The sequence below is a fragment of the Rutidosis leptorrhynchoides genome, chromosome 7, assembly GCF_046630445.1.
Source record: "Rutidosis leptorrhynchoides isolate AG116_Rl617_1_P2 chromosome 7, CSIRO_AGI_Rlap_v1, whole genome shotgun sequence".
In the NCBI taxonomy this organism is placed as follows: Eukaryota; Viridiplantae; Streptophyta; class Magnoliopsida; order Asterales; family Asteraceae; genus Rutidosis; species Rutidosis leptorrhynchoides.
In genome coordinates this window covers 86,205,607-86,227,742 of record NC_092339.1, presented here as the reverse complement: position 1 = coordinate 86,227,742, position 22,136 = coordinate 86,205,607, and positions in this window count along the sequence as shown.

Genomic DNA, 22,136 nt, shown 5'->3' with positions numbered 1-22,136 from the left:
TATTTCATCCACTAACGGTAGCGAACCGTCTGAATGAGGGTTCGTTAAACCCGTATGGCCACACAACATAATCACTCGCTTACACTTACACCCTGCAAGTGGAACTAATGATAATTGGATTGAGGACTTTTGTTCTAACTCGTCTGTATCCTTGTATTCGTATTTGTATCCTTGTATTCGTATTTGTGTTCAAAGTATAAAAGTATGAAAAGTATATATACATGTGAAATGTATATAAGTATGTAATGTATATGTTTCTCAGCCCACGATTTAAAAAAATAAAAGTTGTTGAAAAGGTGGGACTATGATCTCACCTCGAGTGCACGAGTAATAAATGTACTTCACAAAGTAAACGTGTGCATGAATGTTGCTTAGCCTTGACCTAAACAAGTAAATTGTATCAATTAACCGATTACGACACAAGGTCGGGTGAAATGTGTTCAATTAGTCCTATGGCTCGTTACGACTCGAATAGTATAGCATGTGAATCACGTTGTCAAGTTTCATGCAAGAATCAAGTATAAAAACATGTTAGAACGATTGTAATAAAGTTTGAGTTGACATTTCAAAACCTTACCATTAGAAAGGAAATCTTATTACGTTTCCAACGATATTTGATTCATCGAAAACGGAGTTACGGTCAAAAAGTTATGGCCAAAACAAGTTTGCTGAAGTTCGGATGAAACAGGCAATTGTCGCGGCGCGACAAATTGCTCCGCGGCGCGACAAATGCCTATTTTGAAGGTCAGAAAGCCTGAAAAACATGTTCTAAAATCACCCTTTGGGCCACGGCGCGACAAATTGCTCCGCGGCGCGACAAATAACGTGGTCTGGTGCCTGGTCAGTTTCAAAAGTTCAAGTCTTGATCCAAAATTCAATTTAGCACAAAACGCAAACCGTAAACACTTAGAATACGCATCTTATATCATTGGAAAGCTCTTTTGACAAGGAATACAATTAACTACCTTTCACAAGCACAAACATCAATTACTATAACCGAAAACTCGTCAATTGATCAAGAAGGGTTTATTTTCAAAGTTTCAAGTTCGTAAAACGTATTTTATGATTCGGGAATCCAATTTACACATACGATATGCCGTTTTGAAGGTAATGAAGTATACATTACTACTAAACACTAACAATTAACATTCCATGGCATTTAAGCATCCAAAAGTTCATGTCAAGAACTATCAAACCCTAGTCAAACATCACAAAATCATTAATCGGGTTTTTTGAAGTTTTCTTAATCAACCTACGCATCAAAACGAAGCTAGTGATACTAGTAACACAATTAAAACATGCACTTTAACAATCTAACAACATTAACTCATCCAAAATCAAGGATTAAGCAAACCCATTTCAAGTTCATGCTAGTTACTCCAAAAACAACAAATCGAGCAAACCAAACATATATTCATGTTAGACTTGAGCCATAGACACTAACTAACACCATTTCAAATCAAAAACACGAATTTAGAGAAATCTAGAGTTTTAGAAATGTTACCCAAACGAGATGAGGTTGGTATCAAATTGTAGAGGATGAAGAGAGGATTCCAAATATGTAATTTGTTTTGAAGTTTGCTTCCCGATCCGAATTTAGATGATGATTTAGGTTTGTGTTCTTGAGAGAAAAAAAAGAAAGAAAGAAAGAAGAAGAAATGGATGAATGAGGGGTGGAGGTGGTGAGTGGTTGACTAGTCAACTACTAGCCACCTCTTTGGTCAAGTGGCGGAACTAGTCCCTCAAGTTTCAGAGCGGGTGCGGGAATTAACCAAACGAATATTTTTAAAACGCAAGTTAACGAGAGATGTTATAATTAAATGACGGAATTATTATGAACGTTAGTCAACGGAGACTACGAATTTAAACACGAAAGATTATTATTAAAAAAAAAAGACGGTGTTAAAAATAAATTTAACGGAAAAACGCGGGATGTTACAGAACCCTTACTATAAAAGAGTACATTGCCCCCTCCACATATAGAGTAAACCTCGGGTAATCAAGCTCTTCGAGCTCGAGATTTGGTACCGAATGAATTGTGTATTATGCGTACTCTCTAGTCACACTCTCTTTCTGAACGATTTGGCATAGCCAGGAATCAAACTCAGGTGATGTGATTCATTAGGCAACTCAGTGACTACTCAAGCATGCCTGCATGGATATATATATATATATATATATATATATATATATATATATATATATATATATATATATATATGCAGGATCAATGGGGAAGTAACCAATCGGGGGGAAGCAAAAAACAAAAAAAAATTCGTGTTTTGAAAAAACTTTGTTCACGAACATTATAGATTGAATGAAAATAAGAACATTTAGAAAAGACACTTCGTGATGAATGTTATTATTTTGGCGGGAAAACGATCGACAAAAATAACATTCAAGATAATATTGTTCGTGAAGAATGTTAACGGTTTTTTTTTCATGTTTTGTGAAGTAAAATTTAGCCCGATTTAGAGTTTAGGGTTTAGGGTTTAGGGTTTGGTGTTTTGGGTTTATTCCATAAACCCAAAACACCAAACCCTAAACCCTAAATCCTAAACCCTAAACCCTAAACTCTAAACCGTTCGTGTTAAAAACCCAATCTAAATCCTAAATCTAAACCCTAAATCTAAACCCCAAACCCTAAATTTCTAAACCCTAATATCTAAACCCTATAAACCCTAATATCTAAACCCTAATATCTAAACCCTAATGTCTAAAACCTCAACATACTCTCGAAAAACACGATAATTGTTATATATTACTTCTTCGAGCGTTTTCTCGCCAAAATAATAACATTCATCACGAATTGTCTTTTTTAAATGTTCTTATTTTCATCCAATCTATAATGTTCGTGAACAAAGTTTTTTCAAAAAACGAAAAAAAAAAATTTGCTTCCCCCCGCTTCCCCCCGATTGGTTACTTCCCTCTTGATCCTACCACTATATATATATATATATTAGTGCACCCATTAAAAAATACGTCAACCACTTTAAATTTTCAACATATGAGAGATTTGGCCTTTGGGATTTTTTTTTATTTTTTTTTTTACTGAAGTCCATGTGTTCAATTTTTTTAATTGAATACGTATATGTAATTTAGCTTTATCAATGCACATTAAAATATGGTAAAGTCGTTTTGTCTCATTTAACATTTAAAATGGTTGCTGATATATTATATAATATACTAAGTCTAATGAGCCTGTCATTATATTATATAATATACTAAGTCTCATGAGCCTGCCACTGTTCACAGTGGCAGGACTATAATATGAAACCCCTTTGAGGGTAAAAACGTTATTTAGCCATTTTTGTTATAAAAAAAACTTTCTTTTCATTTTTCCCCACTTTATCTTCTCCTCTTCTTTTAACTTCAGGCGACTGCAGGCTACCACAAACATGTAATTTCGGCGACTACCACCGTAGCTCTCCAGCCAAATTTAAAAGAATTAACAAATTAAGAATGTAATTACACAAATTAAGTATAAAGCACTATTAGTAGTTGTACTGCTTATTTTATACGAGTAATTATCCCTATTAATAATAACCAAAACCCTGCAGCGAAGCGCGAGTTTTGTTATTCTCGTTCTTGACATTTTATATGATTAACTAGAAAAAAGAAATTTTGAAAAGCAAACTTTATTGATATATCAAAAATTACAAGGAATAATACACCATAGTTCATACACGACTATATTGTTGAAGGTGTGGAATTTGATTAAAGGAATAAGGTTTGACTTGGTGAACAAGACTTGACTTAGTGAACAAGCCGTAAGTATTATGTTGCCTTATTTGATTCTTTTAGAAGGTTGAAGCATTGGAATAAAAATGAAAAGATTAAGTTAGTTTGGAAATCAAGTTTACTTATGTAGAAAGTAATTGATGATATTTATGGAATGTCTTTTGCTTGAATGACAAGTTTTCTTATGGAACAAGTAAACTAATTTTGGAAATCTAAAGGTTTAATGTTTTCCCTATAAATTGTAACTCATACTCTTATTGTAATATGTGTACAATAATGAAGAAATATTTCTGGTTTGCGCACATGGACTAAACTCATCTCCACATGTTTGGAGTTGAGATATAACTACGTTAAATCTTTGTGTCGTTTATGTTTTACGTTTATCGTTTATGCTTGTGATTCCTTTTGTTATTTGTGGATGTTGTGATTCACGATATCACAATCACATATTTTTGTTAGGGTCGCCCAACGTATTAGCATTCTTCCAAAACGATAATATCAGCTACCCAACGGGTCTAGGACAAATCATTATATTAGTATTTTAGAATTGTTTCTTTTCAAATAAATTAATTAGTGCTAAATTAAATACTAAATTAAGAGTTGTAATCTTTTGAATTCAATAATTTGTTTGAAATCCAACGAACCAATCAGAGTGCGACATGTGGCGCGACAATCACACGTGATTGAAAAAAAATTCAAAATTATTTTTTTTAAAACAATTTTTTTGAAAAAAAAAATTTCAAAATTTTTTTTCAAAATTTTTTAAATTTTTTTTTTTTTAATTTAGCATGTCAAATTCAATCACATGTGATTATCAAACTCAATCACATGTGATTGTAAAACACAATCACATGTGATTCTGCATGTCAAATCCAATCACATGTGATTGGAAAAAAAAATTCAATTTTTTTTTCAAAAAAAAAAAATTCAACAGGAAATAGACTTTAATTCGGTAATTTGATTAAGTTTGTTAGCGTTTCGTGATTATATCATCAAAATCTCAGACTTTAATTCGGTGATTTAATTAAGTTTTGATCAAAAACTTGGTGTTTAAAGATTTTAGCACAAATTTACTAAAATTCGTCATTTTACTAAATAAATTTTTTTTCAATCACATGTGATTGGATTTGACATGCAGAATCACATGTGATTGGGTTTTACAATCACATGTGATTGGCATGCAGAATCACATGTGATTTACTGCATGTCAATTCAATCACATGCGATTAAAAAAAATTAAAAAAACAAAAAAAAATTCGAAAAAAAGTTAAAAATAAATTATTTTGAAAAAAAAAATTTAAAAATTATTTTTTTGAAATTTTTTTTTTTCTTTCAATCATATGTGATTATCGCGCCACGTGTCGCACTCTGATTGGTTCCTTGTATCTCAATTTAAAACTTGGTTTCATTTGAATATTTTTCACTAAATTAATTATATAACTTACATAAGGTTAGTACATAAATGTGTATATAAGTATTTGTTTTTAATTTTATTCAAAGGACGGCAAATCAAAAGATTTCGGTTAACCCCAAATAAATGAAAAGTTTTCGCTCATCTCGTGCCTTCAACTTGAAAGCAATAGGCATTTTGCTCACGGATAAGAATAAACACGTATGTATGTCGTTTTTTCCCCCGAAAAAATTGAAATTTAAATAAAAAGGATTTGAGGATAGATTGAGTTACATGTAAAACATAACATACCTAGTTTGTTTTATATAGTTCTTACATTTGATTGCACTCGCACATTGTGACAAATAAATTGAAACTACGAACAATCATACCAACAATGAAACAAGTCTAGACAAATAACGCAAAAATCCAATCAACAAACCTACCACCCGCATCTTCTTGTAACTTGACCGAAAGCTTCACCAGAGAATCGTTGTAGAAGAAAGTTATAAACAAACAACGTTGATATGTAATTGTCTCATAAACAATGAATTTTTAGTTCATGATTAGGACTTAAGATACAATATACCACAATAAATGTGCATGTGGTTATGTTTTTGGACTTTTGGTTGTTTATGTGCTACAAATGCGTATGCATGGTTGTGTCCACACCTGTCTTTATTGTATTCATCGATACTTTGTTTAGCTTTACAGGTTTTGAACGAGGAAAGGAACTCATGAAGTTAATGAATATTTATTTCGTACAATGTAAGGCCCGATTCAGATACCATAATAGCCCACAAGCAAAGGCCCATCATTAGAAGATAACAGATTTTTTTTTCTTTTTATATGAACAATAAATACGATGACACCGGAGTACATGATAAAGTATCGATTGGGCTTTTTTGTATTCACTAAAATAACGGAAATTGGTCAAAATGCCTTTATTTCCGAAATTGTTTGACAATATGTTCTCAAATTTAGGTAATTGCAAAAATGCCCTTTATTCACGCATCACGTACCATGCATGTTGCATGTAACTTGGTGTGTGATGCATGGTGACCGAGAATCTTTGTTAGTTACGCTATTATATCACCCAACACGCATCACACATTGAGCACCACACACAGTAGGTGTTGGTTTGTGTGTGGTGCGCATTGGCGAAGCCAGGATTTACAATCGATGGTGTCAATAATATCGTAATATATCGAGTCACTAAAATTTAGTCAGCACAAACGTAAAAAATTAAGTTATGTTAAAACACAAATATCACTTCCAATCTTTCTTTATGATTAAGAGTTATGAGATTGAGAGAAGGAAAAACAAACGTGTGACATTGAGTTTTAGATGAATGTAATATTAAATTGTTATTCAAGAAAAAAAAAAGCACACGAAAATCTTATCCCGTATAAATTGTATGTTAATAGAATTATCCTAAAACAAATTTGTTGTTGGGTCATTATTAAAGATTGGGCTGGATGAATGGTGTCATAGTGATAAATTATTGGTGTTACAGACATAAAAACCCACAATGCTACACTACGAATGCATATTCAGTGGGGTCACATGTACCCGGTCATTAGACGGTTGGGGCGTCGTTGTTTACTGGGTTCTTTGTGTGTTGTGGTGGCGTTCGGCGTTCTCCCGATCGTCACCGTTGGTATACGTTCTTAATTTAAATTGTCTGTGTAGTATAACCGTTATTTTAGATTCCTATTGTTTAAGCTTTAGTTGATTTTGAATCCTTGTAAAATGCGATTTCTCAGCAAGTTGGTGGGCCGTTTGATTAGGTCTGTTCAGTATTAGCTATAGCTCATTTTGGACTCTATTGTATCGGTTGTACGAGTTGATCTTCGGATCCGTTATTAATGTTATTGTTTTTTTTTTTTGCCAAAAAAAAAAGTACCCGGTCATTTGCATGTGTCCTATGGTGATTAGTGTTAGACGAGATAAGATAGGGATATTGATAATAAGATTTTCTAGCATTTTTTTCTTTTATCAAGATCTGAAAAGTCAAAATTTGGGTCCAAAATCTCACTTTTTTCTAATTTTTTTTCCGACTATCAATACGTTAAAATCCAAACTTAGGTATTGAATGTATCATCAATCTCACTTACTAATTCTGCATGCGTGCATGAATACCACCATCATCACCACCACGCCACCAGACATTCTCATTACCACCATTAAAAAAAACCACAATCGTTTGTCGTCATTACCCAAGGTTGGAGAATTCGGATCTCGGGGAGATATCGTTTGGACTTTTTTAGGGAGATCTCGGCATCTCGGAATAATCTCGGGGAGATCTCGGACGTTGACTTACGTTGACTTTATAGTTTTTTTAATAATAATATACATAAAAACATAAATATATGTATATTTATATACGTTTTTACGAGATTTTACAAAAATATCTGAGAAATAAGCGAGAAAATCTTAGAAATTACGAATTTTACAAAAAAATCTTACAAATTTGCAAGAAAATCCGAGAAATCGTGGCTTTGACTACGTTTGACCCCGTTGACCGAGAAATCTCAGAGATGAACATCTCGTCTCGGTTGCCTTCTAAAAACGAGATCTCGAGGGAGATCTCGGGGAGATCTCGGGAGATTTACAACAATGTCATTACCACACGGTTCACTACCAACATCATCTCCACCACCATCATCATCACGACCACCACAACAATCACCACTAATTTTTCGTTCATCGCCATTATCAATAGGGATGACATTGGGCCTGGTTTAGGTAATTCCAGACCCGAACCCGATTAAAAAATCCGATCCCATACCCGGACCCAGACTCGTCGAGCTCGTATTTAGTTACTAACTAGCGTTAAACGGGTTTTTCCACGGGTATCCGGTTCCCCATTTACTTACGAACTATCAGGTAAACGGATTTTCTCACGGTTAATCGAGTCATTTTTCGGGTATACAGGCCAGATCTTCGAGTTTATGGGCCGGGTAATCGGGTTTACGGGCCGGGTTATCGGGTTTACGGGCTGGGTATATAAACAAGGGTATTTTATCAGGTATACGGACCGGGTAATCGGGTTTGTGTCTAAATCGATCACCGGATCCGGACCCACGAAAAATTTAAAAACCATCCCATACCCGATCCTAGACTTATTTACCCGGCCCGAACCCGATTCAAAAATATCGGGTTTCAGGTTTCACCATTTTTGTGTTTTAGTTTCTGTTTAGTCGAGAGGAAGGACCCAAATGACCCATAAATAAAGTGAGGCGTACATCGACGATTGTTACAAATCATCTAATAAAATAGAAAAAAGTATTTATATAATAATAATAATAGTAGTAGTAATAATAATAATAATAATAATAATAATAATAATAATAATAATAATAATAATAATAATAATAATAATAATAATAAGTAGTTATTAAAAAGTGAAAAGTTATGTGGTAGATTTATAATAAATAAAAAACTTTGTGGTTGATTTGTAAAATTAAAAAGTTTATGGTCAATTTGTAAAACCAATAAAGTTAACTATTCATAAATTTACCTTTTATATTTTGAGATTGATTTGTGAAATTGGAAAATTGTTGTGGTTAATTTATAAATCCTATAAAGTTAACTATTTATGATTTACCTTTTAAGATTTTGTGGTTGATTTTGTGAAATTGAAAAATTTGTGGTCAATTTGTAAACATAAAGTTAACTCATGAATTTATCTTTTAGATTTTGTGGTTGTTTTGTAAGATTGGATGATCAATTTGTAAAACCTGTAAAATTAAATACTTATAAGTTTATCTTTTAAATTGTGTGATAGATTTGTGAAATTTAGAAGTCTCTGGCCAATTCGAAAACTTTTAAAATTAGTTATTTATAAATTAACCTTTTAGATAAGGATTATAATTATAATTATAATTATAATACCCTAAAACTCTAAACAATGCTAGAGACATAGACTAACAATGGGCAGAATTATCCCTTTATCTAAAAGATAAAAGGATTGTGAATAGTATTTTTTTAAAAAATAATGCATGCTATACAACAGGCATAATTCACTTCGTGTTTAAAATGTTTGTATATGAAGATTCAATTGTTGTAAACGAGATAAAGGGCTTATGAGTAGTCTTTTTTTACAAAAAATAATGCATGATGTACAATAAACATAATCCACTTCGTGCTTAAAATATTTGTACATGAAGATTCAATTTCTGTAAACACAAGGACTCTACACTAAAAAATGACAACCATCAAAAAATTCAGGTGGCGAAACGAAAATTACATTGATAGAAAACTAGGAGTGGAAAGGAAAACTTCAGGGGGACAAACAGTAACTTCTATATTTTTCATAAAACCCTCCATTAAACTCACCTAAATTTTTAACAGACTTTATCTCTTCGTTGGAATTGAGTTACGTTTCACCAACATAATCATTAAACACAAAATAATTTTACGAACTAAACGCAATAAGTTATATTCAAAACGAAGTCCCGATGCGATGCAAGGGCTTTTCAACTAGTGAACTAGTTATAACTATTTGCCAAGTGAAATTAATCAAGTTTTAAACTGTATCACAATGCAATTAAAAGAGATACAATTATGTCGGTTGTCCTTGTGGTTTAACATTTTTTCACGCGTAGTTCTCATGCTTTTATTTTTTCATTAATAGTCCCTTGAATTGTAATATTTATCAATTAAAGTCCCTCCGTCATTTGACCGTCTATTTTATCCGTTATCTCTGTCATGTACCAAGCATGTGAGACTATTTTCATCCTTTATCATCTTTTTACCTTCATTCATCTCACATTCATCTTCATCATCACAAAATTCTAAACCCTAATTTTGTATACCCAAAAAACAAATCAATCAAATCAAATTCACATCAAAAAATAAAACCCATAACAAAAATTCACTACATTAAAATTTACACAGTAAATCAAACCTAAAATCAAAATACTCGCCAAAGCATAAGACACACTACTAATATATAAATTCACACACTAATACCCATCCCATCTGCTTTAAACAAAATACCCACCGACTTTAAACAAATACTGAAATTCTCGTTGTACAAATACCCATATACTTCAACACAACCTGCAAATTTAACACCACCTTCAACGGATACGCTATATAATGAAATGAAAATTACAAACCTGAGCCATATTCTTTAATGGGTTTTGATTTTGCTGGAGGTCAATATGAATTCCGTTTAACAATAAATAATCGATTTCAGCTTACTTCAACGACAATTAATCGCTAGTCAACTTCTCCAGTGGGTTTTGAAATGGGTTTCGATTTTGAACGCCACCACCACTGTCGCAACAAATATTCCGTTGTCCCGATTTGCTAAACCACATGGACGAAATTTTTGGCCTAAAATGGACTGCGCTAAGACCACTCTTGTCCATGACAACTGTCATACAACCACATTGCTGTCACATCAGCGCTACCTCATCAAATTCTTCCTATCACTTAACTCATCACACTACCTAATATTTATGACACCTGTCATAAAACCACATTGACCCCACTTCAAATATTTTATTATTATTATTATTATTATTATTATTATTATTATTATTATTATTATTATTATTATTATTATTATTATTATTATTATCTTTATTTATTTAAACGTATTTATTTTTTTATTTAAACGGATAGTTTTTTCAAACCAATTTTTTTTTTTAATTAAAGCGCTCCTAAAAACGGCTATTTTTTTACTACAAATACTTCAACTTAACTCAAATCATAACATACACTTCAATTCTCAACTCAAGATCAAAACACACATTTTACTTCTCAACTCAAAATCAAAACACACATTTCTCACTTAAGAATGTTGACCCTTTCGCCGATGATTGTCTCATTCGACGTTTATTACGGAAGTGAATTTGATAATGATTACAAAGTTTACGATTACAATGGTGCTTCAAAAGTTTCGTTTACAGAAATTGACATTCGTTACTTTGGTTTAGAAAACTTGTTAGCATTCAAAATGTACTGTTTAATTATATTATGAAGACGACCGTCTTCCGAAATTGTCCGCTATGAACCTTTGTACCGACTAATCATGGTACGGTATCAAAGAAACTCTCCCTCTACGTTCAAATCAAATATCACTTTTTTTTTTTATATATTTGAAGAAGATGATGTACCAGCTCAATCTGGTTACCATACTGATGGCCTTTTTTCGGATTATTCCGAATCCGCATAAGTAACTTTTCGTTGTTTTGGTTTAATTATGTCGTATTTTGGAGATTCTGACTATTAAGTTGTTGTTGTTCTAATATCTTGTTGTCTTTCAGTTTAATTATGTTGTAGTTCAAAAAATGTAACAGTTTGTGTTTTGAATAAAAGTGTTGTTTGAAAATAACATTACATTAAACTTAAAAATAATATTACATTAAACAGAAAATAACATTACATTCATGCTTAAAAATGTTACATATAATTAAAAACACAACACAATTAAACATACAATAAGCATAAACATACACTCTTCTTTATCATGATCTTCTTCCTCTTGTTCATCATCTTCTTCGTCATCTACGTCTTCATCATTCACGTGTTCGGGAATGTTTGAAGGTTCCGCAGCCGTATCATAGCCAATACGGTGGGTTGGTGGAAGATTCCAAATGTGTTCGAAAAGATTATCTCGAAGAAAATGATGACTGCTTTTATCTCTTAGTTCTTTGTCCATTCGCATTTGTAGTTCAACCCATTCTCGAATGTTTAATTGTTGGGGACGACGCGCCTACGGATAATCTTCTGCAAGTCCACAAAATGAACGCCCATTGTCTTCGGTTTAACATATTATTTAGGAGCACACAAGTATACGTAATACTTTAAATTTTGCTTATATAGAATTGTCTCGCCGGATTTTTAATAATTGCAAATCGACCTTAAAGTATACCGAAAGTTCGTTCAATATCTTTTCTTGCGGACTTTTGGAATCGTTTAAATTTCTTTGCCTTTGGATCTACGATATTTCTAAAAGATTTAAATAGAGTTGACCATTCCCGATATTTTGCATCGGCCAAATAATATCCTCTAGTAAATTCCAACCCATTCACCGTATATTAAATAAATTCGACTGATTTAGTACATTTATGTCGTTGTTTGAACCTGCAGGACCAAAAAAGAATGCTAAATTCATGTATCATACGAGGCTACTGCCTCTAACATTATTTTTGAGTAACCATGATCACCTCATGTAAATTGTCCTTTCCAAGCAACTGGACAAATTTCCCAACCTCAATGTATACAATCGAAACTCCCTCGCATACCTGGAAAAGTATGTATTTCTTCATGTTTAGAAATTAAATGTTGGACATCATGTGCATTTGGCCTTCTCAAATACTCGTACGAATAAAAGTGTAAGATACTTTTTCAAAAGTTCTCCAAACATTTATAAGCATTTGATTCACCCATGTGTAAATTTTCATCAAATATATCAGGCCCTACACCGTACGTTAATTGTCTTATAGTGGACGTACATTTTTGAAAAACATTGAAATCGTATAAACCAGTTGCATCCCCTTTTTTTTTGAAAATAAGTCATATAATCGGGAATAGGTTCTTGATTAAAATTAATTATACATCGACATATACGGATAAACAAAGACTTGCTCATACGAAAGCATCTCCGAAACTTATCAAGCAGGAAAGTGGGTGTGTAGGAAAAATAACCGTCGAACAATTGTTTAGTTTAACTTTCTTTATCTTTAGGAAAGTGTCTTCTAGGAGCTCTAAATATAGGCACAACTTCATTTTCGGCTTCATATTCTTCTAAAAAATCGATAGCATCAAGTGCTTGAATTGGATTATATGCATTTTCAATTGCTAACACATCTTCATAATTTTCATCATCTCGATCCATCCTCGAACGTTTCTATTTTTTTAAAAGAGTTTGAGTGGTAGTTTGAAGTGTAAAATGTATGAAAATGGGTAGTAGTAGTAGTAGTACTAGTAGTATATATAGGGAAATATATTGTAATTAAAAAGACAAGAAACTATCCGTTGGCAACGGCTATATTTTCCAAACTGTCCCCACCTCACGTTCCTCAAAATGTCGTTGCCAAGCAGATTGAACCACGCTGGATCAACAGCGTCTCTAACGGTGGCCGGTAGCTACGGCGTCGTTCAACGGCGGTCTTAAAGACGCCCAACCGCGTACCAATGAGAGTAGTCTTATAACACCCCAACTTTTTCGATCATTTTTATACGAGTAAACTTGAAACTTAGGTTGTCCAAAACAAACGAACCCGGTTAGAAAACCCAAAACTATTGAAAGTGACGAAATAGGTAACGAGGTTACTTAAAGTAACGATCATGGATCATCATCATCAAAAAAAAAAATTAATAAAATAAAATAAAATAATAATAATAATAATAATAATAATAATAATAATAATAATAATAATAATAATAATAATTTTTAATCCGAAAATCATTAAATAATAAGTAAAAGTTAAGATAACAAAATAAGATAAATACTAAAATTTAAAATTTAGAAACTGTATCCTAAACTAACTCCAACTAATGGGGTTTCAACCTAATCTTAATCAAAGTCTAGATCATTCCTTGAAGCAATTTGAGTTATGATCAAACTCTACTTAATCACCCTATAAAAGGAACCATAAACCTCACCAATTCTCATTCACAAATCTCACAATTCACTCATCAAACTCTCCTCTCTCCTCTTGATTTCGGCAGCCATGATATAGCCGAAACGGACAGTTTTTATTCGCGCGGTGTCGTAAGGCCGCGGCTCGCCGGGATCAGCCACTCGTGGGAGGAAGGTACTGTTTTAAATTTATATTTAGCGGGGCCTAAATCTTACTACTTCTTATAAGTAAGGGAAGTATGACCTAGAGTCGTATTTTTGAGATATCAGTAGAATCGAACCTATATTTAAGCCTAAGATAGTTAGGGAGTAGTGAATATTTATTTTTGGGATTTTCTAATTTATAAGACAGATAAAGTAAATGCGATAAAATTCGTAATTCAGATAAGGTTAAAGTGAGTGCATACTATGACTTCATCAGTTATTCTGCCGAGATTATGGAATGCTGGCTCATGAATAGGCAGAGGCCCTATATTCATTACACTGGTCCTAAACGCCCCTATCATAAGACATGTCACTGGGTACTGTGTTAGGCTTGAAGATTCTTAATAGACAGCAACATCCCTTACCCCCGATGCCCGTACAGTCTGACTACAGGCATACACGTTCAGACGGCTCATCCAATTGAGCGACTCGGTTGGGTGACGTATTAACATTCCAAAATGGTCTAAACTTTCTTAAGCATAATAGAATACATGGTTTACCATATCCGAGAGACGTGATGCGTTTCAATGCTTTCGTTAATGATTGGTAAAAGATAGTTAGGCACTTAAAAAGAGTTCAACCATAAAGAACACAATGGCCAAGTCAAGCTGACTTCCATGAACACGTTCGGTTATCCAAACGGTCCAATCCTTTATGTGTCTAAACAAACAGTTCCTTAATTAACTAAGAATCCCTCAAGCGGGGTGCAATGCTTGAGACCACGTTATGGTGCAGTGTACTGGTCAACACTAACCGGGTTCCATGGCCTTACTTAGCAGAGGTACAGCTTACAACAACCGATGTGCTTCAGCGTGCACGTACGAAGTTTATATGCTTGGTGACTACACTAGCATGGTCTAGGATCGACAATGTACTAAGGGTCTAGTCAGATGTTTCACTACAAAAGAGTCCTCAGTCGAAATCCAAAGCTCGATAGAATTACTACAACCGGTGTGCCTCGGTCGATCTTACATTGTATCCGATAGACTTCTCTTACCAAGGGGTGACACATATAGTGTACTCTGAATCGGGGTTCGTGACTTCCCAATAACAGAGCCTATAACTACGTTCTATTAGTTGGAAAAGCGATTGAGTTTAAAGCATAATCGGAAAGCATTTCAACAGCATACACATACCATAATATTATTTCGGCATTATAACGGCTTACATCATAGCATACACTAAAGATAACTACTCGCTAATCATGGCAACAATATCATAAAACATTATATAATATAAAGGATAGAAGTACCAGTAGATTAAATGAGTTCTGAATACAAAAGTGACAACTTCAAGACTCCAGACCGCTCCTAATACAATCTTCAGCATTCTTCTCCGGGTACTAGGTTTCCCGCACGGAGTCGAAGGCCTTGAGAGTATGACTAATATTGTACAAGAGAGAGAAAGAAGTGAATTGAAGTGTGTGTTGGAATGAATGACAAAGACCCTTTAAATAGACTAGGATTTTGTCAAAATACGGCTGGCAGGCCGTATGGCAGCCCGTATTGTGGGTCGTATTTGGCAGCCCGTTTCTTGGGGGCGTTTGCTGGGTCGTTTGGTAGGCCGTACTCCATACTGGCAGGCCGTATGGCAGACTGTATGGCAGGCCGTATGGTAGGCCGTATCTGGTGCTGGTCAGCCTTGATTTCCTGGATCGTAACTTGATTTCTTGTCTTTCACCTTTTTGCTCTAGAATCTTCATTTTAGCTCCGATTCTCTTGATTCTTTTTGCACCACCTTCGTAATTACTTGTTCTTCAATTCTAACCGACGAAGTGGGTATTTTGCCGACAAAGTTCGAATCTTTCTTGTTTTTGGGCCTTTATACCGGGGTGAAAACGTGACTTTTTAGCCGATATCAAATATCCCACACTTAGACTTTGCTTGTCCTCAAGCAAACTCTCATTCTTAAGAATCTTTTCGGTGTTTCTTTTATAATAACCTAAGCGGTTTGCTTTTATTATAAGAGCAAAAAGATAAGGTGAGTCATCTATGTTAGGTTTGAAATTATCTCTGCAAGCATGCGAGGAGGTTACATGACATAGGCTAGCTTTCACGGGTCACTCAAATCACTCAAGTGTTTAGGGTTCCCTATAGATCTAAGAAATGAATACACTCATAGCTAGTCATGCTGCACCCATCGTCATAGGCTTGATAAAGACTCAAATCCTTGCTGCTAATGTGAGAACGGTAGTAATCTCAGCTTTATAGGTCATTTGTCAATGATGGGAAAGGAATTTTGGAGTGGTAGTGAAGTTGTTTTTGAGGGGTGAGATAAAAGGGTAATGCAGTCTTTATACAGACTTTTATTCGAATAGATAGGAGTGCGGAAGTATTTTGAGAAGCACTTTTGAACTTTTCTTCAATTGATAATCATCTTTGATCGAGTTCTCTTTGGCGTTTCTCTTTATATAGTTCCGCTCCTTTTCTCAGAACTTGAAAATCATTTTTTTTTTCGGAGACTTTATCTCGAGAAACTTTTAGCCGTTAAACTTTTTCAAGACCTTTGCCATGATACTTGAGAGGTTTATAACATCGAGTTTTCGGAAGGAATCTCATTTTTTAGGTTTTTCGAGAAATAGTAAAGGTGATGTGGATGTGGTTGTGGAGTAGAAGTAGTGGAGGTGTGGAAGGTTTATGTTTGACAAATGGCTAGCTATTTTGATTACAACCGAATCACGTTTCGCTGCTTGGAGATGTAGATCTAAAGCAAGCTCTGATTCTGAGCACAGACATCGGCACTCTCAACGAAAAATAGTTAAGCAGTAAGATGAATGCTTGTCTTATTTGGGGTGCCTCTCCATAATCAATTTAGGTCGATAATGCCTTAGTCATGCAATGCTCTATTAGAGATTTCAATCTAACAAGATTTCCATCTTACTTAAGCCTTATTTTTATTGACAAACGTTTCAGGTTTTCAAAAATACTCTTTCGAAAAGGGTTTCTTTTGAAAAAAAAAATTTGAAATTTGGCTTAAGGACTTGGAATCTTCGTAATGGGTTATTATAATACAGCATAAAAAGATACCAACATCCCACACTTAGACGAACATTGTCCTCAATGTTCCTAATGTCCCACACTTGGAGATTTGGGAGTATTTGTCTAGTGTTTTAATTGGGTGTTATCCCACACTTAGTGATAAGCTAGTATGTGGCATAGTTTGAATCTTGAGCTAGTAGCGAGAAGAAAGAAATACCCCTAGTAGATGCGGCTGGCTTCCAATCCTTGCATCTCTATCGGCTCATTTGTCGTCCTTTATTCTTCTACTCTACTTTATTGCACGGGTTGCCTCCCGAGGAGCGCTTTTGTTTAAGGTCATTGGCTCGACCGTAGTGATGCCTCAAAATGCAAACATTCCTAGCTGATAGTTGTGATCTTGGTCTTCTCAAGGGAACGTGAGTCTTGGTGGATAAATCCCGAGAAAGTGTCGGAATAATAGTGGTAACAGATCCGGTACTTCTCTTGAAGATCTTCTGAAAGATAAGTAGTGCGCAGTTTCGGCTCTTGATAAGTCTTGAAGTCCGATGAGGATATGATCCACAGCTCTGCTGGTTGACCCATGAATGTCAATCATAGAAGCAGTGCTGGTGTTGATGATTTCTCTGATGGGATGATCATTTCGGAGGTCTTCAAACAATGTCAGAAACTGTATCTTTAGAATTTCGAAGTCTTCAGAACTGTGATCTCCACAGTAAGAGTCTGTTGCTTTGCACAGATTAGTTAAGAGATGAAGCTGGAAATAAGTGAACAACAATCCTGATTCGAGTATTAATTTCACCATCTTTGAGTATATCTCCCGACATCCAGCTTTAAATGTGAAACTAGGATCTGTGGATTCGTGGAAGATACGTGATAGCTGCTTCGTAACATAGGTGGAAATGTTGACTCGATCTGGTTCAAGATGAGAGAACGGATTGTTTCACCTTGCTTCCTCCATAACAGCGTCTCGTAACTCTTTGATAATCAGATCAGCGTGGTGATCAATTGTTACGTAAATCACTAGTCTGTCTGGTGTGCTTTCGAAATTATCTCTATTCAAAAGAGCAAAAACATTGTGAATATCCTCGATCATTTACAAATCAGAGTGGTAAGTCGGGCGTCCGGTGGAAAGATCCATATGCTTCCGGATGAGAGTCAATAGTGCTCGTTGGTTTCGTGAGAACGGAAGTGCAGATCCGGCTAAGGCGTTATAAACCCTAGAGTAAATGATCTTCTGATCTCGACAGAATCTTGTCTCAAGGATAGTGCGAACCACTGAATTGTGCTCTCGTTTTCTAGGATTTCAACATCATTGTCTTCTCTTTGGAGATAGAGGTGGTGTTCTTCTCGGATAGCCATAATTCGTTCGGTTAAGCGTAGGGAAAAATCAATGGTTGATTTTTGGATGGCTTCGAGAATGTCTTCAAATTCATCGGTATCATTGATGAAGGTAATCATGTCTGCGTGTGTGGATATAACCGGAATTCGATCTGAGGAAGAGTCCGGCTCCCCTTAACCTGGTTCGGTTGGAGAGTGCGAGTTATTCAGAATGTTTTCATGATGCTCTTCCTTGTCATCATCGGTGTCTTGTTCTTCTGAGGATGCGTCTGATGAACGGGTTTCTTCAGTATTCTGATTCTCCACTTTGATACTTGCAGGATCAATTTCTATATCCTTAACCTCAGCCTTATCAGTGTTCTTCTTGAAACAAATGATTAAACTGTGATCTGCCTTCTCAAGCCTCATTATTTCTTCATGACGCTTAGTGCTTGGAACGGGTATTGTCGCAGTTTCTTTTACGTCTTCCATTTCCTCTTCCTCTTCAGATTCCTCCTCTTCCCCTATTTCTTCGCTGGGATCCTCTTCTTCCATTTCTGGGTCGTCTACAGACTGTGATTCGACACCCAGCTCGATATCATTGGCTGGTGGTGAAGACTCGTCATCGGAAGTGATCCGTCTGGTGGAAATAGCAAACATCTCTGCATGTCCAGAAAGATCGGTTGGTTGGTCAATTTTGAAGGTAACGCTCTTCCCATTTGATCGTAAGATCAAGGTTTGATTGTACACATCAATGACAGTCCTAGCCGTATTCATGAAAGGTCTTCCTAACACTACTGTTGTGTGTAGGTCTTCCTTAATATCCATCACTACGAAATCCTTAGGGTACAAGAATTTGTCGACTTTCACCAAGACGTTCTCAACTATGTCCTTAGGATATCGAATTGTATGATCGACAAGTTGGATTGTCATTTTGGTTGGTGACAAGTCTCCTAACTCTAATCTCTTGTAGAGAGAGTAGGGTATTAGGTTGATACTTGCTCCTAAATCTGCTAGCGCATGAATGGTTCCAGATTGGTAGATTAAACACGGGAAAACGAATAGGCCCGTATCTCCTAGCTTACGTGGTAGAGAGTTTCTGAGTAATGCAGAGCATTCTTCACTCAGTGGAATTTTGTTAGAGTCTGGTATCCTTTCCTTTGTAGAGAGAAGCCTTCGGATGTATCTCTTTTGGTTGGGAACTTTGGACATGGTGTCCAGGAATCTTCCATCAAGTTTGAAGGAATCAAGCTTGGATGGTTCTTCTTGTAGCCTTCCAGGATAAGGTACGCGAACTGGAGTTTCAGGAGTCAGCTTCTGAGTATATGTCAATTTGTTCGTGAGCCTAGTTGACCTTCTCTGCGGTTCTTCCTCTGAGATTACGGAATCCATTTGCTTTGCTTCTTCTATGTGTGGATTTTGGATAGTATTACTTGGCAATCTTCCCTGCGGTCGGGTTTCAAGGCGTTGTGATAACTGTCCGAGCTGCGTTTTCAAACTTTTGAGCAGAGCTAATTGATTTCTCATTAGTATCTCTGTCTGATCTTGTCTAGTTGCAGTTCTCTGATTTAGCTGTTGTTGTCCTTGAATGAACTGAGTTAACTGATCATCAGCTCCGAGAGTGGGGTTAGCTGCTTTTGTAATCTGGGTGGTAGGGGAATTTTCCTCAACTGGGGGACCAGCGAGTGGAAGTGGTTGATCGTAGGTTAATTGAGATTGTTGGGCTGGATAAGGTGGATAGCGATAGCGGAAAGGTTGATTGCTTCGCTGAAATTGATTAACCCTAGGTGGTTGATTGAATCCGGGATTTGGTAGACGAGCTGGGTATTGGACGTAACAGACTGAACCGTCAGGGTTTTCGTACTCAACTTGATATTCTTCAGTAGGTTGCGAGTTGGTACAATTAACACAAGCCTGAGCTTGGTTAACCTACTGCGGTTGCGTCTTCAGTTCTCCGAGTTGTTTAGCAAGAGATTCCATCTTATCCGCGAGAGATTTGATGGCCTCCGTTTGATTGTTAAGTGCAGAGAGTGGGGCAGATGATGAAGTTGTTTCACCACTGTTCCAGTCATGATGATGCATTGTCATGTTCTCGAGCAATTCCCATGCTTCGTCTGCGGTTTGGTTCATCAGATTCTCTTGAGCTGCTGCATCCATCGTCGTCCTATGATTTACCGTAAGACCATTATAGAAGGTATAGATTTGGGCTGACCGTTCTAGCTGGTGATTAGGGCATTTCTTCAGCAGGGTTTTGAATCGCTCCCATGTAGTGTAAAGAGATTCATCATAACTTTGTTTGAAGTTAATAATGTTATTCTACAGTTTGGTTTGTTTAGAAGGAGGGAAGTATTTGGTTAGGAATTAGTAGCCATCTCCGTCCATGACGTGATGGAATCTTTTTCCAGTCATTCGAACCAAGTTTGAGCATGATGAGTGAGAGAATAGGGGAACAAGTATAGCTGGACTATATCTTGTCCTACCCCTGGCTGTTTGTAGGAGTTTGAAAGAGATATGAATTTATCAAGGTGAGAATTAGGATCGTCATTCGGTAATCCATGAAACTGACAGCTATTCTGAATGAGCTGAATGATGTGATGTTTTAACTCGAACGAGTGTCCTTGAATCTCTGGAAATCTGATTGGTCCTCCTCGACCTTCAATCGAGGGTTTAGTATTTTCTGCTAAAGTAACGCGTAACGCCATTTGATTTCTGATTCGTGCTTCCTTGCGTGCTTTAGAGATTATTGCGTCTGGATCAGGTACGAATAACAACGGCCCTGGTCTAGATCGGGTTTGGGTCATACACTAGGTATGCCTTTTTGTTTTAAATTTTTCGCAAATAAAATAATTTATAATAAGCTAAACTAATCTAAAGTAATCTAATCTAGGGTAATCTAATTCTAAGGTAATCTAATTTAATCTAATTTTAATCTAAGGTAATCTAAGGTAATCTAATTTAATTAACTAACTATCCTACGGTGCAATATGTTTTTGGTTCTGGCTACTGATTCCCTGGTATTTCGGTAACAGAGCTCCGCACGAACTATTCAAAAAACCAAGTGGCCAGGCCGACTACGGAGAGGCAGGATCCTTTTGGTCCCAATATAATTAGCGACTGTTCGGAAAATCCAATAACCAAGTCCGTGTATAATTGTCTTTCTTAGACACTACTAAATGCTTGTGAATAAGTTTGATAGAGAGCAGTATTGCCTGATACCAGTTCCCCGGCAGCGGCGCCAAAAACTTTATTATCCTCCCGTGATATGGCCGAAACGGACGGTTTTTATTCGCGCGGTGTCGTCAGGCCACGGCTCGCCGGGATTAGCCACTCGTGGGAGGAAGGTACTGTTTTAAATTTATATTTAGCGGGACCTAAATCTTACTACTCCTTATAAGTAAGGGAAGTATGACCTAGAGTCGTATTTTTGAGATATCAGTAGAATCGAACCTATATTTAAGCCTAAGATAGTTAGGGAGTAGTGAATATTTATTTTTTGGGATTTTATAATTTATAAGACAGATAAAGTAAATGCGATAAAATTCATAATTCAGATAAGGTTAAAGTGAGTGCATACTATGACTTCATCAGTTATTCTGCCGAGATTATGAAATAATGGCTCATGAATAGGCAGAGGCCCTGTATTCATTACACTGGTCCTAAACGTCCCTGTCATAAGACATGTCACTGGGTACTGCGTTAGGTTTGAAGATTCTGAATAGACAGCAACGTCCCTTACCCCCGACGCCCGTGCAGTCTGACTACAGGCATACATGTTCAGACAGCTCATCCAATTGAGCGACTCGGTTGGGTGATGTATTAACATTCCAAAATGGTCTAAACTTTCTTAAGCATAATAGAATACATGGTTTACCATATCCGAGAGACGTGATGCGTTTCAATGCTT